This window comes from Schistocerca serialis, unplaced genomic scaffold, assembly GCF_023864345.2.
Source record: "Schistocerca serialis cubense isolate TAMUIC-IGC-003099 unplaced genomic scaffold, iqSchSeri2.2 HiC_scaffold_1353, whole genome shotgun sequence".
NCBI lineage: Eukaryota > Metazoa > Arthropoda > Insecta > Orthoptera > Acrididae > Schistocerca > Schistocerca serialis.
The window spans coordinates 4525883-4537404 of NW_026047573.1; positions in this window are offsets into that span (position 1 = coordinate 4525883).

Genomic DNA, 11522 nt, shown 5'->3' on the forward strand with positions numbered 1-11522 from the left:
ATTACAATGAAAAAGGAATCCTAATATAAATTTTGAAGTTTCTAGCTCCTTCCTGTTGCACTGATGTTTTTAACATGAAACATCCAAATTTCGAAATCTGTTACTAAACTGAAACTTAACACATCATTTTAGCATCACTTCTGACATGCTATTAACTATTCAGATTATTTACTTTACTTTTAAGGTATTGCACAACATTTTTGCCATCATAGCTAGTTACAGCGGACTAGGCTGGCACACAATGGAAAGCATATGAGTTCTATGTGGCATGGGTAGACTGATTCCCTACAGGTCGTCGCACAGTCGCACAGTCGCACAGTGGCACTGGCAGCAGTCGACATACGCTGAGGTGTGCTGCTGCATGTCAGAGTACGGTGCAGCGAGTAAGTGTGGAGAGGTTTTCAGACATGCTCATGGTGGCTGTGTGTTGAAAATGGCTCTAAGAACACATATTGATGACGTTATGAGGGGTAGAATACTAGGGCGACTGGAGGCTGGTCAAACACAGCAGGTCATAGCACGGGCCCTCCGTGTGCCACAAAGTGTGATCTCAAGATTATGGCCACGATTCCAGCAGACAGGAAACGTTTCCAGGCGCTACAGTACGGGATGTCCACAGTTTACTATACCACAAGAAGACCGATATATCACCACCAGTACCCTCAGACGGCGACCGAGTACTGCAGGTAGCCTTGCTATGGACCTTACTGCAGGCACTGAAACAGTTGTCTCCAGACACACAGTCTACAGACAACTGAACAGACACCTGGAGACCTACAAGGTGCATTTCACTGACCCCTGGTCACAGGAGAGCCCGTAAAGCCTGGTGTCAAGAACACAGTGACATGGTCACTGGAACAGTGGTCCCAGGTTATGTTCATGGACAAGTCCAGGTATAGTCTGAAAAGTGACTCTCACCAGGTTTTCATCTGGTGTGAACCAGGAACCAGATACCAACCCATTAATGTCCTTGAAAGGGACCTATATGGAGGTCGTGATTTTATGGTGTGGGGTGGGATTATGATTGGTGCACGTACACCCCTGCATGTCTTTGACACAGGAACTGTAGCAGGTCAGGTGTATCTGGACATTTTGCACCAGTATGTCTGCCTTTTCAGGGGTGCAGTGGGTCCCACCTTCCTCCTGATGGATGATAACGCACGACCCAACCTAGCTCCCATCGTGGAAGAGTACCTTGAAACAAAAGGTATCAGACAAATGGAGTGGTCTGCCTGTTCTCCAGACCTAAACCCCATCGAGCACGTCTGGGATACTCCTGGTCGATATATCGCTTCACGTCTTCAAACCCCCACGACCCTTGAGGAGCTCCGACAGGCACTGGTGCAAGAATGGGAGGCTATAACCCAGCAGCTGCTCGCTCACCTGATCCAGATTATGCCAACCCGTTGTGCGGCCTGTGTACGTGTGCATGGCAATCATATCCCATACCGATGTCGGGGTACATGCGCAGGAAACAGTGGCGCTTTGTAGCACATGTGTTCCGGGACGGTTTTCTCAACTTATCACCAATATTGTGGACTTAAAAATCTGTGTCGTGTGTGTTGCCTATGTGCCTATGCTATTAGCGCCAGTTTTTTGGAGCGCCACGTTGTGTGGCACGATATTCTGCAATTATCCTTAATTTATGAGCATGAGTGTTCTTGTCTTACTGTGTTTGACCTGCAACGTAAGATTATCCGTCTTAACGACAAATTGTGACAACATTTAAAAATTTTAATTTCCGTCAATAAGTGTATGAAACATTGAAAATCAAATTTTTGTTGGCCATGGAAACCGTTAAATAGGATCCAGAATGAGATTTTCACTCTGCAGCGGAGTGTGCGCTGATATGAAACTTCCTGGCAGATTGAAACTGTGTGCCCGACCGAGACTCGAACTCGGGACCCTGTACGCGAGTCTCGGTCGGGCACACAGTTTTAATCTGCCAGGAAGTTTCGTTAAAAAGGATACTTGCAACTGGTGCCGGTTTACCGTGCCCCGGGTTTGTCGATTGGTGTTATACAGTAAAACCGAATTAAAGGAGGGGAAGACGTCTTGGGTAACAGTTTCTTTGGTTAGCCCATGAATCTCTAAGATGTACTGCAGTACTTTGTATTGTAATTACAGTAAGTACTTTTAAAAAGTTTAGAAGATCAAACGAATTCAAAAATCTCTTTGTAGGATGTTCTTTATGAAAGTAAGAATTACCTTTTAAGGATTACATTACATTCGTATAGAATGCGCTGTTCGTAATACAGTAGTTTGTTGCATGCGAATTACTCATTCAAAAAAGTCGGTAATTTTTGTTTGTTTCTTGTGTCTCTGCCACGTTTTCGAGCAGCAATGTCCCGCCATCGTTTCACTAGAAGGACAACAGCAGCCGTTGACAGAATGCATTGCTCAAAAAATCTTGGAGAAACCTGCTATAAAAACAAAACATATACCGTGATTTCTGTGTTATACTACACCAAGCAGGTTTTCGAAAGATAAATTATTAATACAGACCTACCACCAGTACTCGAAAACCATCGCCGGTGTCACTCTGTCTTTCACATTATCTACTTCGCCTCTTCGATCGCGTCAGTTGTTTCACTGGAACACTGTTTCCACAATTTCTTGGTCTGTTATTTCTTGTGAATCGTCCGCCACTACCCATTCATCTACATCGCAAGTATCCATGTCTTCTTACCCGCGAATTCTCCTTACAATATGTGTCAAGTTCTCAAAATTTTACGAATCATTTTCTTCATGCCAATCATACAACTTTCTACAGCACCTATGAAGAATTTTCTGCTTTGACATTAGTAGGCCTGCATTCACCAATATATTACGTATTTCGTATTTACTTCCCCCATCGCATCATTCGCATTGTTGTTTTGCATGTCACTGTTTTGTAGGATCGTTCTCACAAACAGTCCCAGGTAGCGCCATTTAAATGCTGTTATGTCTTGAGCCAGTGACAGATACAGACGTAACACTTGGGGGAAGAAAATGCAAAACAATATCGCAACTTTTTAACTCGCAATGACATGTAGACGGATTGAGAATTCATGCGATGTCTTTGTTAAGCAGACCTTTTTAGTTATAACTTTTCAACTTTCGCTACGAACTGATGACTAAACCATCTGGCAATGAGTTCACAAGTTATCCAAAAATACCGTTGATCAAGAATAATTTCCCGAAACACATTAGGGGCAGTCTATGTGTGCCGTAAGCGTTTCTTTTTTGATTTTGTGTCATGAAGCAGACGTTTCATTTGAGGGAGCTGAAAGGTTTTGGAGACAACATCTTGAAATTAACTCCCGTTTCAGGCCATTGTAAAATCTAAAATCGATGCTTAGTATAGCCTTGGGTGTAATCTCCAAATTCTGTTTTGAAAACATATCGCGTCCGGGTCTGCAAATAACTTTTAGTCCACACACATTCTATTGCGGAATGCCATATCTGTTTCTAAACCCGTTAACCACCCGCTGCTTGAAGAAAAATCTTTTCTTTCCTCGCCTAGCAACAGCCAATATTTTAGCTTCTTTTTGCAGTTTCAAGCCTGAAAAGGCATCTCTTTTTCTCGAAACTCTTCACTGTTTTTCCTATTGGATTTTCCACAAATTACTCTACAAATTTAGATCACGACTTCACCCGTTCTGAATCGACAGAAGCACCAACTCTGTAATTAGCTGCAACGTTTTCAGTAAAATTCCTTTCTCAGCTCCATGGGTAGTAGCTAGCTGGTCAGCGAAAGTAATCACAACACGCTCCCGTTTAGTCGCCATAGCACAAAATTACATACTCAGTGGAAAGAGACAGCTACTCGAATGCATTACTTTTGGCATTGTAGCTTTGCTTAGACGGGTGAGTCTGTGGGTGGGAAGACAACTCCATGTCAGCGTTCACCTCTCCCCGCTAACCGCGGCGGGCCAGCACACCCTAGCCTCGAATCTCCGTCCAGTACATGTTCCTTTTTTCCTTATTATTTGAAATTTTTTGGTAGTTGGCAGAGGTTTCGGTTGACTAAAGGTTGCTGTACACGGGGCCAGTAGTGGCGTCCCCTACAACTGACCAGTACTGGCCGCCGCTACTGGCCTTGTGTATAGGGGTACTGGCGCCTTCCACGGCCATTGGCGAGTGGCCGCCAGTAAAATCAAACATGTTTGATTTTAGTGGCCGATGAGGCGGCCAGTAGCAGGTCACGTGATCTACCGGTGGCCTTATTGGACATTTCTTAAGTGTAGTGGCAGCCAGTAGAGCTGATTCAACCGTCGTGTAAGGAGCTGTGCCGTTGTTTTTGAGCCTAGATCAAGCAGTTGTGCCGTGCTGTCGTGTAGTGACTTGATATGTCTTGTTCAATAGCAAACAAAGATACCGGTACTAAGGAGAACGTGAAGTTGGGGCCTGATAATACTGAAACATTTTAAGAAACATTCCAAAACAATGAACTACTGTGGGATATACGCCATGAAGATTACTCCAACGAAACAAAAGGGGAAAGTAGTATTTTGAACCTGAAAGAAGACCTTGAAAGTCAGGATATAGTTGTTCCCGATGTTGCGTTTTTGAGAGCTAGAATAAAGAGTATCAAGACAACAAACAGAAGTAAGTTACTAGAAGTTGTCTCGTCAAAAAGAAGCGGAGCTGCGGCTGATGATGTTTATACGCCGAAGCTGCCTTGGTTCAATACGGCTGACACGTTTCTGAGCAGCGTCGTCGTAACTCGAGACTCTCAATCAAATTTGGTAAATTTACGTATTCTATTCTATGTACATGGCTTGAAAATTACTAAATTTAAAAATAGCTAGAAATTGGCTGTTTAGAATGTTAGAATTGTTAATACATGGAAATGTTTAATTATAATTTCCAATGTAAGCAAAACTTTCAATGGTAAAATGAAACAGTCTTTTTAATAATTTGATAACTAATTTTTATTGATTATTTACTAAAAAGTATTTACAAGCTTTTATATCTCGAGATTTAACTGTTTATTAGAGATAATTAAAATTCTATTTTTCTAAGAGTAAAAGAGCTAAGTCGTTGTACAAAAGTAGGTAAAATCAGAAGTTTTAATTACTAAGCATCTTCCACCATATTTACATTCCAATGGCCTTCATTTGCCAAGGAACTTGTCCTCCTTTGCTGAAGTAAGCATCCATTTTATTCCTCTTTTCTGATGCCTGCTTTGAGTAGGCGTTTGCTGTACGAACACTACGTATGGATGGTAGCTCCGTTCCAGGTGTGCGCCATAGTCCTGGATGCAGCACTCCTGTTTCTTTGTCTTCATAAACAGCCCATCCCCTTTCAAAGTACGACCCTGGCGATACTGCACGTAACCAGTTGCGAATCGTACATGCAGCCTGCACAATTACATCAACTGTGGATAAATTAACTTCAATGTCTTTTCGAAATATTCTAACTCTAGCTGCTAATATGCCGAAAGCGTTCTCAACAACTCTTCGTGCTCTTGATAACCGGTAGTTGAATACCCGTTCTTCTAAGGACAAGTTTCTCCTTGAGAATGGTTTCATCAAATTTGTATACAGGGGAAATGCGTCATCTGCTACAATAATGTATTCCTAAGGCAAATTCAGGCTGTTTTTGTCAATGACTGTTTTCAAAGTAGACAGCCCAAACACACTTCCATCATTAGCCCTTCCATTTGTTCCCACATCTACATAAATGAATTTACATTCGGCATCAACCAAAGCCAACAGTATTATGATGTAACCCCCTTTGTAATTGTAAAATTCTGCACAACGTTTGATGGCTATGCGTTTACCATCCAATGCACCACAACAGAATGGAAAATTCCATTTGATCTCAAAACTATTTTATATATGTCTCCACTCTTCCAAAGATTGAGATACCTTCAACAAAATAAATAAATAAACATTAAAATATAATTTATTGATTTGTTAGTCTATGTCAAAACCAAACAATATACTATTTAAATATGTAAATCGTTGCAAAATTTCTGCAATGTCGCATTTGTATTTTTCAGAAAAGTCGCACTGAAGAATGTTATGGTGGACATCAGGAACTCATTAGTGTCCTTACTGAGCCTCAAGAACATGAAGAAGGAAATACTGAAGACATGGATGATGATAGCATTGCTAAGAGCACAGTAAAAGCAACTTGATCATCGGCGGAAGAAAACCAATTTGCGACGCCAGGAGCAAAGAAAAGACGCATTTCAATACTTTCCAAAGTTGAAAGTACAATTAACAAATTACAATAAATTACAATGGATAGACCATCATCTTCAAAAAAAAGTTGTGGACGAGTGCGAACTGTTTGGCCAACAAATTGCTGGACAATTGAGAACACTTCCTGCTAGAAGCTCTGCAATCTTGCAAGAAAAGTTCCAGAGCCTTATCACCAATGAAAAGCTAAATACTTGCCACCAGATTCACTAGTTACTTCTGCATCACCATACGGAAGTACTTCTTCTCATGTGTCAGATGAAGAGGAAGACCTTTCCAGTTTGGACACAGACCTATTCACAGTTGATGATATGCTATACAGAAACTTGAGTAACTTCTCCAGAAATAAAGACTGAGTTAATGCTTATATAAAGTAATGTTTCATTTGAAAAAAAGGTTTGGGTCAATAATAATACCTTAGAAAAAACGGATGAACTTTTTATTTGCCTTGACAAAGTATCGTAATAGTAGATTATAGATATAGATTTTTTTGTTTCTCAATAATACTGATAAAATAATCAGTTAAAAAATTACATAATTAATAGATGGTGTGCCTAGACGACTTTCTAAAATTCTAGTTTTATCAAATTATACAATAATCAACCAGTAAAATTCACCTTTAAGTAGTGGTGTAATCCAGTTATGACTGACTGGAGAACTTCAGGAATGAATTTTGAAATTGTGGTTGCTGGTATGCGAAATAATAATGCCAGAGACTGAAAACTATCGCCAGTTGCTAAATACCGCAGCGTAACCTCTAGTTTCTGTTTAGGAGTTATTGCATTTCTCATAATAGTATCTCTCTTGGCTACCTGTGGTTCAATTGTGTTCAAAAGCTCATTAAATTGTTCAACAGTCATTCTCAATTGTCTCTTGTATTCTAAAGGATCTTCCACTGACAGTTTACGGAACAAAGTGGATGATGCTCTAAGGGTTTCTCTTCGACCTACCCAGTCTTTTGCCCACAGTCTATGTTGATTTAAAGTGGTTCTCCCCTCCTCACTTAAAGTGACAACAATTTCATCCACCACTTCGTTAAAAGCCTCCTCAAACTCACTATCACTGTCACATTTCATATTTTTCACCAAGAAAAACTTAAAACTGTTTACTCTACCACCTGTCACGACACACTGGCGGCCACAGATGGGAAAATATTGGAAGCCATAATTGGCTTCGTGTACAAGCTTACTGGCCGGTAAAACTGGTGGCGTCCACTTCTGATCGCCAGAACTGGCTGCCATTCTGGCCCCGTGTACAGCAGCCTTAGGATTTCACTATAAATAGCCCGTGTGGAATCGCTTTTCCTTCACGTGATCTGCTCGCGGCCCATAATCGTTGTTGATTTGCTTTCAGAAGTCTGACGCCAAGGAATGAACCAGTACTGACGCTCAGTTCTATGCCAGCTAAGGAAACCACTACTGTAGACGTGACACCATTTACTGTTATTTATATCGCTTTGCTGCTGCAGTAGGCAGTTCAGTAACACTGTACCGCTGGACCAGACACGCCCGATCCGTTACAGTGCCCAGAGTTCAGGGTATTTAGGAACAAGACCGGACATCTGACATGAGTACGGCAGACCAAGTTTGCTGAACTATGTTTGCACTGACAGTTCGTAGCTAAAAATAGTGAGGGAGCTGCTCCAGAAAATTTTTAGCCTCAGTTTAGATATGATGTAAACAGAAACGAACGTGTATAAAAACAGAATTTTTAGAAACTTGATAGAATCCTAAAGAACAGAATCAAACATTTTTACTCACTTGAACTTAAATTGTTACAGTTCGAGTCTGATCTAAGCATTTAAAAATTAAATCCTTTCTTCTTTTTTTAATTTGTGCGAAAATATGAAAAATTTGTTCCGTATTCTGTGGATGATGACAGCTGAGAACATTTTTCTCCATTGAAAGCGTTTTAAGCGCATTTAGTCTTTTCGAATTCATAGCGATATTTCGTAAACTTATTTTTTTTTTTTTTTTTTTTTTGAAAATCAGCATTCTGCCTCTCATGTAGTCATGGGAACTGTTAACAACACTTTCTATAAGTTTCGTAATTTCACAAACAACATCTGCCAGATTGATTTTCTAGGTAAATATCAGCAGCTCAGTTAATCTGCAATATTTGCGAATATCAGACTCACAATAGAATACTTTTTGCTCAATTTCAAGCTTTTCTTTGTCATTCTAGAGATAAGCTGCAGCGGTCAGTGCTACGTCTTCTATACGTTGTTCATTCTTGAATCTGATGAAGCATTCCTTGTTGAACAATTTAGCATCTACTGTGTGCTCATTGGAAGAGTATTTGTGCATTATCACACCCTTCCCTTGCTTTTGGCATGGGTGTATTTGAAGTATTCTCACAGAACTTCCACTTTCTTAATCCTAAACTGAAACTTAACTAAACTCCGCCGGAGCAGGCCATGAAGGTCCAACCGTCCCGACCAGTCGCCGTGTCATCCTCAGCCCACAGGCGTCACTGGATCCAAATATGGAGGGGCACTGGGTCAGCACATCTCTCTCCCGGGCGTGTGTCACTTTACGAGACCGGAGCCGCTACTTCTCAATCAAGTAGCTCCTCAGGGCTGAGTGCACCCCGCTTGCCAAAAGTGTCAGGCAGACCGGATGGTCACCCATCCAAGTGCTAGCCCAGCCCGACAGTGCTTAACTTCGGTGATGTGACGGGAACCGGCGTTACCACTGCGGCAAGGCAGTCGGCAAATACTAAAAAAACACTTATGAAATTTGTTATATGTGCTTTACCTTTAAATACACTAATTTCTTGAGAGTGCATTTCGTTGCAAATTATTTCAGCATGAGGTATAATTTCATTAGAATAACCAAAACTTGAAATTAACATCATTCAGGTATTTGAAATTACTATTGCCTCTGCAGTGGTTTGATCTGAATTTGTTATTGACTGAATGACTTTTTAAAGGTCACATATTTTCATGAACCCTGTGGTTTACAGTCACAGACTTTATTTCTTGGGGCTACACGGCCATGGTTAAAGTTTTCTCTCTCGCAAAAGAATTGAAAGGAATGTAATCGGAAAGAACAGCTGGAAACAGAGCTATAATGTCATTCTACAATTTATCACATTCAATAAAATGAAACACCCTTTTTAAGCACAACACAGCTGGGTTAAAAAAGAAGACCGCCCATCTCCCAGCAGCAGTCGCCTCGTCAGATTCGGCACTGCAGAAGAGCCAGTGTTGTGTCTCCCACTCCCTCGCGGCACCCACTCTGACAGCTTCCTGTGCGCGCATGCGCTCAACAACCGAAAACCATGCTGCTGGAAGTGTGAAGCGGAATTCTTTTGTATCTTTTTCATAAATTGTTGGATTCCTTCTGACATTAAGCATAATGATTACACTCTGAAGCAGAAAATATCGCAACACCAAAAAGTAATTAATGTAGAGAAATGAAATTTCGGGAATGTTTTTGTCTAGGGAAGATATTTAAGTGATCGACACTGCAAGATCACAGATTAATGTAATTTTGAAATGTTGGTACATTAATAAACGGTGTAACCCCCACAATGTCGAATGCAAGCGTGCAAACGTGCATGCACTGTGTTGTACAGGTGCCGGATATCAGTTTGTGGGCATGGCGCTGTGTGCGTCTCTTGTGTCGCGCTGTACTGTTCTGGCTGCGCGTGACCTTGATTCGGACTTAGAAATTTTTCAGCGTGCCTAATATTTACTTGACCCGTGTTGCTCAAAATCTCACTTCCGGTCTGTGTTATTCTTATGGAGATTACGGCGCTGATAACGAAAAACTCCGGAAATCTACTTCCGGCTTTTAATTAGCGCTGCCGCGCTACTTGCTGCTTGGAGTTACTGGGCCACGCGCAGGCGATTCTGCCTGTTGCTCTCCGTCGGTCAGTACAGGAGCGGTTAATAACTGTTTGTGGATGACGCTGGAGTTGTCGTCCGATGAGGTCCCGCGTGTGCCGGATTGGAGACAGATCTGGTGAGCGAGAAGGTCAAAGCAACGCGTCGAGACTCTGTAGAGTACGTTGGTTTACAGCAGCTGTTGTGGGCCTGCGTTATCCTGTTGAAACCACCACTGGAATGTTGTACATGAATGGCAGTACAACAACGACTCGTTGTCACAGTACTGACATATGAATTCGCAGTCAGGGTGCACGGGATCACCACAATAGTGCTCCTGCTGTCATACGAAACCACACCCCAGACCACAGCTGCAGGTGTAGGTCCAGTGTGTTTATCACGCAAGCAGGTTGGCTGCAGGCCATCAACTGGCATCCCTATAACGAACAGTTGGCCGACAGTGGTTCCGAGACAGAGCCAGCTTTCATCAGAAATCACAACAGACCTCCAGCTGCCCTCCAGTGAGCTGTCGCTTGACACCACTGAAGTCGCAAATGGCGGTGGTTTGGGGTCAGCAGGAGGGGCGCTGCAGTGCTTTTGGCTCTTAGCTGCCCTCGACGTAACTGACTCGTTACAGCTGGCTGCGTCGCTGTGGAGCCAACTGCTGCTCAGACTGCTGCTGCAGACGCAGGTCAACGCTCCAGAACGATACGCCGGAAATGACGGTCTCTCCTCTCGGTACTGCCACGTGGTCGTCCGGGGTCCGTACATTCTCGTGACCACCGCTGCCAGCAGTCGTCTTCAGTGGCCGCAGTCCTTGTGCAGTACTGTAGAGGGAACATCCTGCTTCTCGTAGCCGTATTACAGGACGTCGTTCAAACTCAGTGCCTTTGTCGCCTTAAAGGCATTCTCGACTAACATGAGCTCACCACGTCCAGTCTCAAAGATAATTATCGCTCACCGCCGTTACAACGTGTATTTAAAGCAAAACTGATTTCCATCCTCACAGAGGCGCTACTAGCGACACTCTTCTGCGACCGCCGCGACGTCAGAGCAGACACAATCTTCCAGGTGCACGAACACGCCAACCAACTTTCGTTTACATCGGACAACTTCTTCTTGCTGTTGCGATTTTTGCTGTCTATGTACACAACTAGCCATTAAAATTGCTACACCAAGAAGAAATGTAGATGATAAACGGATATTCATTGGACAAATATATTATACTAGAACTGACATGTCATTACATTTTCACGCAGTTTGCGTGCATAGATCCTGAGAAATCAGTACCCGTAATAACGGCCTTGATACGCCTGGGCATTGAGTGAAACAGAGCTTGGATGGCGTGTACAGGTACAGCTGCCCATGCAGCTTCAACATGATACCACAATTCATCAAGAGTAGTGACTGGCGTATTGTGACGAGCCAGTAGCTCGGCCACCATTGACCAGACGTTTTCAATTGGTGACAGATCTGATGTATGTGCTGGACAGGGCAGCACT